Here is a 16,226-nt window from a genome sequence, read left to right as displayed (position 1 = left end):
ACCCTTTCAAATTATTACATATATGTAATAATAATTTTAGCATTACTTTTATAAAAAATAATTTCTGAAATTTTGAGCTGCAGTTTCATTTTAATATTTTCTGTAAAATAAAGCTTTTATTGTCGGATAATTGCTGAATTTAACGCATACCACTTTTTCAACTGATACGTTGTCAGGCGCATTAGTTTGAAAACGATTTTACTCCTAGGAACGCAAATTCGGCACTTGAATAATCACTGTTGTCTTGCTAGACTCGATTTGATTTGGTTTATTTGGTTATGGCAAAGTACGCAATGGTTATTTGTCTGAGAGAAGGGATGTCTTCGTAGCGGGCTTTTTAAGGAAAACTGGGTTGTATCTACGTTACACACGGGTAAAATCCCGAAAATACCCATGCAGCCAGCCCATCCGCCTGGAGTCGAGCCAGGTCGAACTACCATGTTCATCGACTTCACCGACTTCACTTCCGTTGTTTTGAATACGCGTTATATACATGTGCTTTAGGCAAAATATTCGAAATCTAGAAGCGTTGTAACTAATGAGTACCTAAATTGTCTATTATATTAATTGTTTGTTATTATCTTTAACTTGTAAAGTTTCCCACTTTTATCTTGTTAATTGTAATGCCCTGGAACCCAGTGAACTACTAAGCGAATAATCGCTTAAGTTCAAGAACAGAAACGTAAGCTCAAAAAGGGTTAAATCCCCTTTGTTTGTTCAAAATAAAGATTTCACAGTTGGCCCCTTTCTCAGGGCGTACAGTAAAGCCTCCACCTTGGGCTTAAAACTCAAAGTGTAAGAAATAAGAACTAACTAATGACTAACTAAAGAGATTTAGCCGAAGCTAAGACAATTCTAAACTAGTTGGCCCGTAAAGCTATCAAAAGGCGCGTAATACGGCCAGGCCAGAGAGACGTAGCCAAAAGGTAAACGAGCGCTGTTCAGGAATCCTAACTCTCTTTCTCGAAGTCAGTGGAAATTTGATTTAAATACTCTTCTACTTCTCAACTGCATTTAAAGCGATTCTAAAAACTCATTCTGGTAAGGATGTAAGCTGAAGTTAGAAGAGATAGGAAAGTGTCGTAAAATTAAAATAATTTATACTGTTATAAAATTAAAATATACCTTACAAACTGATTAACATATTTTTGCTTTTAAGTTGCTCTTCCAAAAATCATCGGCTTTCGTAACTTAAATTCCAGAATTTTAGAAGTAATCTCTACCTAAGGTCGACCTGACCTTCTTCATTGTAAAAGCCATTCATCTTCATTCCCTTTTTCTTTTTCACCTTTTTCGTTTTCGACAGCTTGCTATCTTGGATTGCAGCTAGAGAACTTAATACCCTGTATTTACAAGGGATTAGCGTATCGATTCTGAGCTGCTCAATTGGATTAAGCGGCTTAAAGTTGCTTCCATTTTGAAGAAATAAATTTATTTGGCTTTCGGAAATTAGTTGCTGACGTCTGTTGCAGATTATTGTATCGTCCATTTAATTTTTTTTTCTTATTTTTGAATGGAACAAGTTTATTTATTCAATTTATCTCAAAACTAATTTCTTTGGCAATCACTTCTTAAATACGCAATGAATTGAATCTGCAAGAGTTAGCTTTCCTTCAGACATAACGATAAATGTACGTGAAATTTATTGATGCCGTTAACTGTTTTTATAAATTAGGGCGACACTAATATAAAATTTATTAGTGCTCCGTTAATAGTATAATCAGGGCTTGATTACTAAAATTAGAAGTGACGGAGCCCTGTGGAAGACTGTGAGGAGCGAAATACAAAAATAGCTAAAAATTGAAACAATTAAATAATTAAATTTAAATTAAGAGAAATATAAAAAATTGTTAAATTAATTTTTAATAGTTAAATTTAAAAAAATGTGAACCTTGTCTTATTTGGGGTACTGGCGGGAATTACAATTCCACTTAGAAGCTAAGAAGCAGCTCATTCAATCTCCATTTAAGTTTAAGTACTGATTACTCGTGTAATGTACTATTCCAAGGGATGATAGGTACCACGGTTTTTTTGCAGCACACCAACGAAAAAAGATAAAAGGATTAAAGCTCTACTAAATACAATAGTGAGAATTCCAGAAACAATATGAGAATATGGAATGAAATGTTAACTGAAAAGTGTAGCTTTAGAAATAAAGAAGGAAGAGTTGAAGACTTTCTGATCGCGATGCCCTGTTGAAATATTCTAGCCGTCAAGCAGAAATTCTTCCTGAATACGATTAGGTAATAACTTGAGAATAGACGCAAGACTATACAAGGACTATACAATATTTTCTATACAAGGGACAGCAGTGGTTCCCTCGTTTGCAGGAGCTCTGCAATAGGAAGTCACTGTCGTGGAACGCGCATGACCAGAGTATCGCTTTAGCACTTTGAGGGACACAAAATTTGCCCGCTCTCATAAATTCATTGCACATTCTGGAGAATAAGCCTTTGGGCATATGATTGGAGAGCTTTTCTTTCCTTGAAGTCTCAACCTTTGTGTTCTTGAGTGCGACGGAAAGACAGGTTTGCATTCAAAAGTTACAATTGACTTTTAAGGCATGTTTACTATTAAAACAAAATTTATCTGCTAAAATTGTGGCTCAATTACGTAATTAAGTCTTTTTATTTAGGGCTCTGGTGCGCTCCGGCAGAAATTATAATTTATCTTGAAAACTGAGAAGTACCGGAGCCGGGCTCCAGTGGGTCCCATCGCAATTTAAGCTCTGAGTATAATAATGTCAGTGCTCCGTTAATATAAAGTTTATCAGTTCTTTAATAATGCAGGGCGACACTAATATAAAGTTTCTCAGTGCTCCGTTAATATTATAATAATATCAGTGCTCCATTAATATAAAGTTTATCAGTTCTTTAATAATGCAGGGCGACACTAATATAAAGTTTCTCAGTGCTCCGTTAATATTATAATAATATCAGTGCTCCATTAATATAAAGTTTATCAGTTCTTTAATAATGCAGGGCGACACTAATATAAAGTTTATCAGTGCTCCGTTAATATTATAATAATATCAGTACTCCGTTTATATTATAATAATATCAGTGCTTCGTTTATATCAAGTTTATCAGTTCTTTAATAATGAAGGGCGACACTAATATAAAGTTTATCAGTGCTCCGTTAATAGTATAATAATATCAGTGCTCCGTTAATATTATAATAATATCAGTGCTCCATTAATATAAAGTTTATCAGTTCTTTAATAATGCAGGGCGACACTAATATAAAGTTTATCAGTGCTCCGTTAATATTATAATAATATCAGTGCTCCATTAATATAAAGTTTATCAGTTCTTTAATAATGCAGGGCGACACTAATATAAAGTTTATCAGTGCTCCGTTAATAGTATAATAATATTAGTGCTCCGTTAATTTGTTTATCTGTTCTTGATTAATATAGAGCGACATTAACATAAAGTTTAGTGCTCCGTTAATAGTAAAATAATATCAGTGTTCCGTTAATATTATGGCCCATCAGCGGCCGAGCGGTAAAGTCGCTGAACACTGGTAGTTCGGCGAGGTTCGAATCCCGCGAACGGGCTGGCTGCATGGGTGTTTTCGTGGTTTTCCCCATGTGTAACGTGTATACGAGCCAGTTCCCTTAGAAAGTCCTCCACGAAGGCATCCCTCCACTTAGGCAGATAGCCTTAGTGTGCTTTGCCATAATTAAATACACCACAATACACCGTTAATATTATAATAATTTCAGTGCTCCGTTAATATAAAATTTATTAGTCCTTTAATAATATAGGGCGTCACTAATATAAAGTTTTTCATTGCAAGTTAAACTGCTTTAAGATTTTAATCAACATTTTATTATATCTTTCCCCAGAGGTAAAGTTTAACAGAAACTCTTCTGATAATTAAATAAGTATATAGTATTATATTTTCAAGAATTTAGTAGATTAACTATTTTGGCATTAAGGTTCAATATTTTTGCGTAATTTAAACTTCAGTTTCAAATTCTCTTATATCACATCCAAAATTTTATTTACTCTCTCTCAAAATTCATCTTCTCAAAATTTTATTTATTTCTTTAAGTTTAAAGAAGTAAATAAAATTTTGAGAAGAAATCTGAAATCTCGAAGGGAGAAAAAGAAAGTGCACTTCAGGATATGTTATTCTTCAAATATGTAACAGATAAAAAATATTCTAAAATAATTAAGTTAAATTTAAGGAATGTGTGAAGAACTGGTAAGATTTCTCTGATGAAGAGAAGAAACCCTTAATTCCTGAGAGACATTTAAGATATTTTAAGCTGGAATAGCTAGTCAATAAATCTTCTAGAAAAACTCGTGCCGTTCTTGAAGAGAGAAGTGTTCTTCTGTTAATATTAAATTCGTGGCTATCTTTAAGCATAAGAAATTTTAAAATGCTCCTGCCTTCGAGTTAGTGTAAAAATTAAGGGACTAAATTTTTTTTTTTAAAAAAAAAAAGAACTCTGAAAGTTTTCAGATTTTACGTTACGCCCAAAGGGGCGATTCTTTAACGTTTTGTGTGCTGCCTTTATTTATTAAATATCATGCACTTCGCACTTAAACCATAAAATTCAGTTCAACAGCAATGTCCCAAAATAATTTTGTAATAAGCATATCTTTAGAATTTCCGATACACAGTCTCGCGCGCTGGAAATAAAAAGGTCTTTTTTTCCCGTAGAGTGTTGCCATTACTCGCTTTAAAATCGTCGAGTTTCTTAAACAAAGTTCGTTGTTTTACAAAATATGGAATTGATAATAAAACAAATTCCAAATTTGGGCTTTCAGATGCCCATATTCGAGTCGAAATGTACGTTATTCAAAATTGGATGGTTCTATATACGTCGTTTTATCACAATGCGAGAAACATACATACATTTATGCAGATTCTTTATCATTTAATTTCTTTAAATATAATATATATTTGGTGGAAACAGTTTGAAAAGTCAACCTATAAGGTATTTCTCCCACTTCCCTAGCTTGCCTTCGGGGTGTAACGGTAGCACGCTGGGCCGGTATTCCAGAGGTCCGTGGTTCGACTCCCGGCGAAGGCGGTTGCTAATTTTTCATCTCTCTGGCTTCCAAAAAATCCTAATATCTCTACAAACCGACATTTATAGTTTTCAAAGGAAAATGCCACAACGAAATTAAATATCATATTCTACGCACTTAAACCATAAAATTCAATTCAACAGCAATTATCACAAAACATTTAAACAATGTATCTTTAAAATTTCCGATACACTGTCTCACGCCATGGAGATAATTTTTTTTTTTTTTTTCCCAGTTGTTGCCATTGCTCGTCCTGAAATCGTTGAGTTTCTTAATCAAAACCTCATAAATGCTTTACAAACTATGAAATCGACAATACAATAAATTCTTCATTATTTAATTTCTTTAAATATAACACAGGGTTGTAATATTTGCTGGCAACAGTTTTAAAAGTGAACCGACATTTAAAGTTTTCAACGGAAAAGACCAAAATGCAATTAACTAATAAATATTGCAATTTAACAGCAACTTCTAATATTAACAAGTTAGATATCCTAACAGTGCCCATCAGCGGCGGAGCGGTAAAGTTGCTGAACACTGGTAGTTCGATCCGAGGTTCGAACCCGGCGAACGGGCTGGCTGCATGGGCGTTTTCGTGATTTTCCCCCATGTGTAACGTGTTAATATGAGCCAGTTTCCTTTGGAAAGTCTTTCACGAAGGCATCCCTCACTTCCGTGTAGTGCCTTAGGACGGAACACGTAAATAATAATAAGAATAATATCTTAACAGTACATCTTAGTTAAAGCGACACTTTTAATGCATAATTTACTCTTAATTATACATATCTTAGTTGTAATACAGTTAACATAAACCTTATAGCAGCCCTTTAAGCGAACACACCACCCTTTGTATCACGTATTTTGCTGTAAAAGTTCGAAGCTCCATAAATCTTAGAATTTAAAAGCATATTTTAATGCTTACTACTAATTGGATGGTAAAAATCCGAAACACCTAGTAAACTTATAAGGTATTTATCCTTCCAGCATGCCGTCGTGGTGTAAGTGTGAGCACACTCGGCGCGTATTCGAGATGGCCAGGCTCGAATCCCGGCAAGGGTATTGCACATTTCTCCCATCTCTTACTTCAAAATAGCCTAATGACTCTACAAATTGTTTTAACTTCGAAGCTATAACAAACAGATATGCTCACTGTTGGAATTTACGGAGGGAATCAGAATAAGCTAGTTTCAAACTAGTCTGGTATTCAAATTTTTAACGCCATACCATTTTTCACAAGAGACAGTTTATTTTTGGTCTCTGTTCATCAAAATGAACAACGGTGCGTGCGAAAAGGCCTTACGAGCTTTTGATTTACAAACTCCTCTGATTTACTCAAGCGACAAAAATTATTTAGATAATAAAAAAATGAAATGTTTTGTTGAAGGACATAAAAATCGTATTCTGTAACATAACATCCAATAGAAATAATATGATAATATTTTTGATTATTTAAAAAAAAAACAACAACCCATAGTTTACTTGAGTCTGCGTTGGAAATATAGAAACTTAAAATAATTTCCATATCAGATGAAAAATTAAATAAATTTTAAAGCATAATATGTTATATATCATTTTGTTCATATACGTAGATAAAATTGCCGTATTTAATAATACGTTTGATAAATCTTATAAGAGCCTATTGGTAAGTCTAAAATTTCTTTAAAAAGCTCAAAATATAAATATTTTGCTAGATACTTCAGACATTTACCAAGCTCTGTTAGTAAATATTATTAAGTGATAAATTCTAAAACTTAATTTGAGACTAACAAATTTTCCGCTTTTGGCAGTAATGTACATAAATAACAATTAAATGAAGACGTAAAATACTCACGTTTTAAAAACAGTTTCAATTTAAAGACCTTTATAATAGCATCCCTTACCTTTATAACGTTGCGCGCCTACAACTTGCACGCAACCAAGGGTGACTGTGAAAGCTTGTATAAACCACAGAGTCTTGTAAAGGGTTTAAGTCCCTTTTTATTCAACGTAATGAATTACAATTGCGTTCTCTTGACGCTTACAAACGGTGCCAACTCGGCAGTCAAAATAAAAATAAGAACCTGAAAAGAAAGTAAAGACAATATTCTAACTACGAGGCTCTCTAAAATAACTAACTCACCGCGTTTTACAAAAGCCGCAGCTAATTCAGCAGACTTGAAGCTCACTGGAACAATTGCAACTACTTCCCGCCAAGCCCATAGGCCACAACGCGGGGTTCTTCAATTCTCGATTTCTACCTCCGCGCTCGCTAAGTAAGAATAACTCTCACCGAACACGTTTCCTTCTATTTAAATCATACTACTTCCGCTGATAATTTGAATCCTTGCGCGTTCTACTCAAATTTACATATTCTGGCATTGGCAGTTCCAGGGGAAAGTAAGGCTTGACAGGAAAGATAGTTTAAACTTAAAATAAATGTTAGTTAAAATAAATATAAACCCTACATTTGCCGCTGCCAGAATTTGGAAAACTTGGAAGCAGGTCCTACAAACGACCTGTTGTAAGTTTATCTAATTCTGAACTAACTGGCGAAAGCCTCGTTTACACAAAAAAAATCTTATGTAACAATTATACGATATCGTATATTAAAATTCTGTTATTCGTTACAAAGCTTTCTTCTTACAGCCACTTTTCCTGGACTTCATCAATCAATCTTGGTCTTTCCTTCCAGCATCTGGAAGGAATAAGTATCAGTATCTTTCTACATACATTATAATTTACACTTTCTTGACACAATAAATTTTTGTTTTTAACGATTCGTTTTTCTTAGTTATTGCTTACTTCACATTCATTCAATTTTTCAAGCATTAATTTAACTTTACCCTGGCTCTCCACCATGTATGGTGTCAAACGGGAATATTCGTGTTTTAGTCTTACAACACTTCCCCTAACCACCATGATTTGTTAGAATTCAACAACCAAATAGACACACCTTACTCGACATTCTACAACTCAATGAGCTACTTTAATATTCTTAAAAATTCAAATGTAGGTGGAGAACCCTACAAAACACATTCATTCTAACTTCCCCCTCATTCATCTTTAAACATGCAGGCTTTCGCTCTAAAGCATGACTTTACAGTTTAATACTTAAATTTTGACTTCATTGCTTTTAAGCATTCACTTTTAGCATCTACAATTTTATGTTTCTAGACTAAATTCTACTTTTACATAACATGCAAGTATTTACATACATTTACAAAAGTTTAATACATATGCTTTTTACAATTTACCATAAAATGAATAAGAGAAAATAAATTTTTACTTTACTCATTCTTCGCCAAACTGGCGGCACTGAAACTAAAATTCTTATTAGTACAAGAATACGAAGTTATTTTTATCTCCGGCCAAATTTTGGCTTTAACATAACAGAATTAGTCTTTCGACCAACAGAAAATGCTTGTTTTTAGCTTTTACACTTAAAGAAAATAATACTTTTGCCTTAGCTAAATAAAGTAAAACAAAACTAAGTCTCAACCGAGACATATTGACTTTCGTCAAAACATAGAACTTCGTACTTATGCATAACATTTCGGAACAAAAGAGAAAAAAAAAATTATAGAAGGTTTTAACTTATCTTTGAGTTTTCGATGCTTGAAACTCCGTCATCCGTTTTTGACAAAATTGATCCCAAGTTAGAGGTGTCATGGATGTCAATCTTCTCCTTATTGGTCTCCGAGTGTCGTCCCCGTTGCTCTTTCTTTTGCGTCCTCTACATGCTGGCCTCTTGACGGAGTAATCGTCTGGTTGTTGGCCTTTGCGTTTCTGCCTGGGACGGCTGGTCTTGACGTCCTCCGGTCTGGAGTCCTTCTTGAATTTCTTCTGTTCGTCGTATTTTTGTGCCTCCTGTTGGCGTTTCAGTTTCCGGAACGGCGGCCTTGCTGGCACCTGACTCTGTGGCCGTGTGCGCGTTCTCCTTGATGTGTAATTTATCCTGCCATCCTTTGTAGGTGGTGTTTTCGTCTTTACCACGGTTTCTTTACCCGGTTCATCTGTATTTTTGTTTTTCTTAAACGCCGGAGTTTAAAAATCCTTTTTTCTTTTTGATACCGACGTCCGGGTTGTAGAAGTGCTAGGTCTCTCTTCAGTTCTCCGTTTCTGGGGTGGTGGAATAGTTGTTGCAGTCTCTGGCCCTTCTATTTCGTTTAGACTTGAGTCCTGCAAGAAACTTTTAAGGATTTCAAAATCATTTGGATTATAGTATTTTTTCACCTGGTCGGAACTTGCTTTACAGATTTCCCCTCTCTCGTTTTTAAGATATAAGACTACTCCTTTGATTTCCTGAATTACATAGGGGCCTTCAAACTTTGGAGCTAGCTTTGCCATAAAATTGTCTGGGGCACTTGATAAAGAAAATTTCCGTTTCAATACTTTATCCCCAACTTTAAAATCTGCTTCACGGCGTTTTCTATCATAATAAATTTTCTGTCTATTTCTTGCCGTATCCGAGGTTTTAAGCGCCTGATCAATTAGCTTTTGCACGTCCTTTTGTCTAAATTCCTGCTCTCTTTGTTGCACAAAGAATAATTTATCTAAAGGCGTAATTAACTTTCTGCCTAAAAATAATTCTGCTGGAGTTTTTCCCGTAGTATCATGATGTGCCGTTCTTAAAGCATAAGCTAATTCATTTATGTAGCCATCCCAGCGCTTGTGATGTGTGCTAACGTAACTGCGAATTATTTTTACAATGTTTTTATTAACTCTTTCTGCTATGTTAGCCTGTGGTCTATACGGAACCATTTTGATATGGCGTATATCAAGTCCATTGCATATGTTTTCAAATATTTGACTAATGAATTGTTTTCCGTTATCGCTAATGACTTTTATCGGTGCACCGTATTTTAAAATGTATCTGTGTAAGAATGCATCTGCGACTGTTTTGGCTGACGCGCGTTTAAGTGGAACAATTTCTATCCATTTTGAAAAATGATCTACTATTACTAAAAGAAAACGATTTTTATTTAACTCGCTCTGGGGGAAGGGACTAAGGAGATCTATGCCTAAAATTTCATTCGGAAATGTAGCGCGAATGCTATTTAAGTACCCGGCCGGGCTGTAATTAATATCATTTATTAACTGACATTGATTGCAGGACCTGACATACGCCGTTACTATTTTGTATAATTGCGGGAAATATACCGCCTCGCGTACCCTTTTTATAGTCTTTCTGACCCCGAGGTGACCCGCTGTTTTTTTTTCGTGCAACTCCCTCAAAATGCTTAATCGAAGCGAGGCTGGGATGACTGGCTTATACTCAAGATTTTCGTTTGTTGTTTTCGTATAGAATAATAAATTATCTATTATTTCATAGTTTTTTGCTCTATTTCTTATCGCATCGATATCTGTATGCTCAAAGCTTTCGGGGTCTTTCAAATAAGCATAGATATTTCCAAATTCAGGATAAGCTTTCAGTTCAGTAATAACCGTATCTCTAGAATCTAAAATTTTTGAAGTCAACACAGCGCATTTAAGTTCATTACCTTCCTCGTCCAGTTTTATACGAGAAAGTGCGTCAGCTACATTGTTTTCCTTACCCGGTTTATATTTTATTGTGATATTATGTTCTTGGAGTTTTAAAGCCCATCTTATCAACCTGGGCGTTAGGTTTTTTCCCGAGTAAAGTCTACCAACAGCCGCATGATCCGAAAAGACTGTTACTGGCGATTTGCCGAAATAAACTCGAAATTTGTGTACAGCCATTAATACGGCTAATGTTTCTCTTTCTGTAGCTGTATAATTCCTTTGTGTTTGATTCAATGTTTTACTAAAAAATGCCAGCGGATGGTTATTTTGCATAAGAACCGCACCCACCGCATAGTCTGATGCATCTGCCGCAATTTCCAGGTTTTCATCCCCCTCAGGGAATTTTAAAACAGGGGCATTAATAAGCGCTTCTTTTAATCTTTCAAAAGCTGTGTTCGCTTCCGCTGTCCACGTAAATTTACTCTGTTTTCTTTTGATTACTAAGAGTGGTTCAACAATATTAGCGAAATCTTTTATGAAAGATCGATAGTAAGAACATAGTCCAAGGAAAGACGAAAGTTTCTTGGCGGTGTTGGGCGGTGGGAAATTCTTAATAGCTTTTATTTTTGAATCTTGCGTTTCTATACCCTTTTGCGAAATTTTATAACCGAGATATTTAAGTTCTTTAGTTGCGAACTTGCATTTTGAGGCGTTAATTGTAAGACCGGCCTCTTTTAATAATTTAAAAACTTGTTCGAGGTCATTAATGTGTTGTTCCAACGTATTACTCGTTATAATTATATCATCTAGATAAATTAAGGTTGATTTTCCTAGGACAGGCTTTAGAACAATGTCCATAGCTCTCTGGAATGTTGATGGGGCCCCACACAACCCAAAAGGCATGCGTAAAAATGCATAAGTGCCCGATTTTGTTATAAACGCGGTTTTATGTATATCTTCGGGTCTCATAGCTATTTGATAGTAGCCAGACGTTAAGTCCAAAGTAGACATATATCTTGTCGATTTGATCTGTCTAATGATCTCGTCTATAACCGGCAAAGGGTAAACTGGGAATTTAGTTATGCTATTTAGTTTTCTATAATCGATAGCAAACCTCCAAGCCCTTTTATCCGAAGGAGGAAACTCGTTCTTTTTCCTACATAGTACGACTGGACTCGCGTATTCACTATTTATGGGCGTTATTATTTTATTCTTTAACATCTCCTGAATATGTTCTTCGATGATTAAGTCTTTTTGTTTATCATAGCGATACGGTTTAGTCCTACAAGGTTTTTCGGCATTTAATTGAATCTTGTGAGTCACGATCTGACAGTTTCCCGGTTTTTCTGAAAACAAATGAGAAAAATTACTCACCACTTGCTGTATTGCTTTACTTTCCTGGTCATTCAGATGGCTAAGGTCCAATTCAGGTGTCTCCGCAGGTTCCACCACCCTCTGGTCCATCTCCAGCACCACGGAACTATCTTGAAAATTTAATTTGGCCCTCGCGGCCCTTAAAAAGGCCATACCTAAAATAAGAGAGTGTTGGAGGTCTTTCACCACAAAAATTAATATTTTGAGATTTTCCTCTTTTATCTGTAAATTTAATGATACTTTCCCGATGCAGTGACATGTTTTTCCTTGCGCCGCTATAATTTCCGTATTTCTGGTTTTGAATAGTCGTATCCTATAAAAATTCTTTTTGAAGAACTTTTCACTCATGAAATTTCCTTCTGCCCCTGTATCGATGAGGGCTTCTACTGGTACATCGCCAACCAGGACTTGTATAATTGGTAGCTGTGAGTTTTTTACGATGACTGTATTTAGATGTCTATTTGAAGGTTTTTCTAAAACTTCCGGGGTCTGGACCCTCCCTTTCACAGGCCCCTCTAGTCGTTTAAAGCTTTCCTTTCAATCTGTGTCTTCTGGGTACGCGGATGCTTATTTTCAAATTTTGTTTTTGGGCCTTGACCTTCGAGTTTCGATGCGTTAGCTTGATAGTTCTTTCCCCCATATGAGCGATTTCCATTTCTGGTTTCCTCCTTCCTTCTGGTACTTTGAGAATATGTTTCCCCTCTCGCTCTTTCCGCTATTCTGCGATTTTGAAATTTCACCGCCAATTCGAAAAGTTCCTGCAATGTGGTTGGGTTTCTAATTTCAAAGTAGTCTTGGACAGCGGGTAACAATCTTGGTAATATTATTTCAATTATCTCCGCATCGAGTTTTTTCCCATACAACATATCCGTTAGTTTGATTTTTCGTAAAATAAAGTCCGTCAATTGTGCTGTATCCCGTTGATAGAAACTATATAGCTCGGCTTCCAGCCGTGCGCGATCTTTCACTATGGGGAAGGCCTTTACTAACGATTTTTTGAAATTTTCAAATGTATACGTCGGGATTCCAAATTCACCTAGTAGAAATTTTCCTATATTTTTCCACCATAGCGCGGCCTGTCCTCTTAGTGCTGATGTGGCGATGGCAACTTTTTGTCTTTCAGGCACAGGGTAGAGCTGAAAGTGGTTTTCTATACCTTCTAAAAATACGGACACCGAATTTTTTCCGTCGAAATAGACGTTTGGCTTGATTGATGCTCTCAAAGTCTGGACCAGGTATCCAAATCCTTCTAACTGCGTTGTCATTTCTTGGTGTTGTCCAGCGGCTTCCATCCAGTTTTCGGCCATTTCAGTTCGATAAGTGTTCGGGCGCCAATATAACGTTGCGCGCCTACAACTTGCACGCAACCAAGGGTGACTGTGAAAGCTTGTATAAACCACAGAGTCTTGTAAAGGGTTTAAATCCCTTTTTATTCAACGTAATGAATTACAATTGCGTTCTCTTGACGCTTACAAACGGTGCCAACTCGGCAGTCAAAATAAAAATAAGAACCTGAAAAGAAAGTAAAGACAATATTCTAACTACGAGGCTCTCTAAAATAACTAACTCACCGCGTTTTACAAAAGCCGCAGCTAATTCAGCAGACTTGAAGCTCACTGGAACAATTGCAACTACTTCCCGCCAAGCACATAGGCCACAACGCGGGCTTCTTCAATTCTCGATTTCTACCTCCGCGCTCGCTAAGTAAGAATAACTCTCTCACCGAACTCGTTTCCTTCTATTTAAATCATACTACTTCCGCTGATAATTTGAATCCTTGCGCGTTCTACTCAAATTTACATATTCTGGCATTGGCAGTTCCAGGGGAAAGTAAGGCTTGACAGGAAAGATAGTTTAAACTTAAAATAAATGTTAGTTAAAATAAATATAAACCCTACACCTTAAACAGATAACCATCGTATGTTTTGCCATAACATAAATAACCTAACAGAACATAACAATAAAGGCTGCATTCATCGTCTTGACGATATCTGTAAAAAATACTCTATATATTAGTTATACAATATAGTTAAAGATATACTATAATATTAGTTATACAATATAGTTAAAGATGTACAATTTAGTAATTAGTTAATAAATTATGGCAAACACTGGAAGGCTACCTGCCTAGTAATAATTTAATTTCGTTAATGAGGTCACATTTGGCCTCATATTTTTACTTCAATGTACGAAGTAAAGGAAGTATTGTAATCTCGAAACTTTTCGGGTATCATATTTCAACGAAAATCTCCATTTTGACTACTATCGAATGCAATTGAACGATGTTTTTACGTGACATCTGTACGTAAGAACAGAATAACGGATTCTTTTTCCCAAAACGGGTTGCAAAAAAGATTTCAAATGGATTCAGAAGAGATGTTTTCGTGACGTCTCTACGTATGTATGTATGTATCTGGCATAATTCAAAAACGAGTAGCCTCAGAACGTTGAAATTTTGTATATGGGACTTGTTTATAGATATATATATATAATGTTATATGATCTTAAATTCATTTAGTGGGAAAACAAGTTACTACTACTTGCGCAATTGCTGCAAAGTTAGTTAATAATAATTTATTTCCTAAACAATATTGATTAATTGATTATATTATCTCCTAAGTTTAATTAAAGTAGAATTATTTTAAAAGAGTGAATCCATACTGGTAAGTTATATTTTGAAAGATGTTTTGAAGTAATTTGAAAGCAAAATGTTAATAATGTCTTAACGGGGACTGGAGTTAAATCATCATGAAGAACAAAATTTCAATTGTAAAAGGAAAAATTAAAAGCATGTAATCATTGTCATTGATCGGAAATTAGTTGACGTTTCAAGGGGAACAAACCAACTCCCGTTCAATGAACAATAATTAATAAAAATACGTAAATAAGAAGGTGTTTCGTCTTTACTCGAGTTATAAGGTAAAGCCAAACCGGCAATTCTAGTCAGGCCAAATATTTCCACGAATAGAAGGGATTACGAACCAATGCTGATACTCAAAGAACTTATTCTTATGAAGCATTTTAGCCAATTCAATTTGGAGTAAAAAGCAATTTCTGTAGAGAAATGCGAAAAAACTCCCTCATGTTTCTGCATTTGGACACCCTCATGTTTCTGCATTTGGATTCTATATTATTTGTAAAAATTAAACATTGGAAATTGTCATTATGAAATAGAATTTAAAGTAAAGTTGAAATAAACATAGAAGATTACAAAATAAGATAAATAATGCGAACTTTGTAAAAACAAATAAAAAATAATATAAAAATAATATAAAAAATAATATAAAAATATAATAAGAACAGTGAATGTACATGAAGATATAATATATATATATATATATATAATTTATTTACTAAAGAAATATTGATTATATTACTAAAGAAATATTGATTATATTGATTATACTTGTATTATCTCCTAAGATTAATTTTAATAGAATTATCTTAAAAGAGTGAATCCATAGTTAGCAAGTTCAATTCCGAAAATTGCTTTAAAGTAACTTGAATGTAAATTGTTATAAATGTTTAACGGGGATTTGAATTATTAAATAAATTAAAAGCAAGTAATCATTGCCATTTAATTTATTTCTTTTTACAACTGAAATTTTGTTATTCATGATTTAATTCAAGTCCCCGTTAAACATTTTTAACAATTTACATTCAAGTTACTTTTAAAAAAATTTCTGAATTGAACTTACTAACTATGGATTCACTCTTTTAAGATAATTCTACTAAAATTAATCTTAGGAGATAATATAATCAATATTTCTTTAGTAAATAAATTATTATTAACTTACTTTGCAGCAATTGTGCAAGTAGTAGAATAACTCGATTTCGCACTAAGTGAATTTAAGATCATACAACATTATATATATATATATATATATATATATATATATATTCGTAAAGACATAAAATAAGAAATTTTAGAACTAATTTTTCACAAAGACCAATGTATACCAACTCTCTTACTCAGCTCCGTGAGCTCAACTTTTTAAATTTTTGTATGTCCATAAATTTTGTATTTTTTGCTTTAAAATGATTGAATTGTGTTGCTCTTATCTTCCGGTTAAGGATTTTTTGCCTTTAGTTAATATGCATGCTATAGTTGTAGGATTAACAACAATTTAAAAGTTCTTTAAATGCGGCTAACCCTAATTTTTTTTACTATAACATCCATATTTGTTTACATTTGAAACTTAGCAGAATAGTGAATTAAGTCAGCTTCTGCACCTTCAGTATCTTTGTGCCGAGTGGGATCAAAAGTAAACTTTTAGTTTTGTGCACTGAAAAGTCTGCCTTCTTGCCCACTGGCTGAATTGCTTGTTTTGCGTAGAATCTCTA

At 34.4% G+C, this 16,226-nt stretch overlaps 2 protein-coding genes across 5 annotated transcripts in view; one reads left to right on the top strand and one right to left on the bottom strand.

Moving 5' to 3' along the window:
* The window catches only part of LOC146996608 (uncharacterized), a 269,060-nt gene that overhangs the window by 11,772 nt on the left and 241,062 nt on the right, over positions 1-16,226 (bottom strand). The window contains exon 1 of one of the 2 annotated variants that reach the window (XR_015042315.1): positions 7,165-7,281. The exons of the other annotated variant lie outside the window; for it this stretch is intronic. The gene's annotated coding sequence lies outside the window, so the exon portion shown is untranslated. Of the gene's footprint in view, positions 1-7,164; positions 7,282-16,226 lie in introns of those variants that run through there. 2 annotated transcript variants of the gene reach the window in all.
* Positions 1-16,226, top strand: part of LOC118186418 (tyrosine aminotransferase-like) — a 109,770-nt gene that overhangs the window by 27,022 nt on the left and 66,522 nt on the right. The gene's annotated exons all lie outside the window — the stretch shown is intronic.

Source organism: Stegodyphus dumicola, chromosome 7, assembly GCF_044657685.1.
Source record: "Stegodyphus dumicola isolate Sdum_Otavi_A_Nest chromosome 7, ASM4465768v1".
In the NCBI taxonomy this organism is placed as follows: domain Eukaryota; kingdom Metazoa; phylum Arthropoda; class Arachnida; order Araneae; family Eresidae; genus Stegodyphus; species Stegodyphus dumicola.
This window is presented reverse-complemented; position numbering and strand designations above follow the sequence as displayed.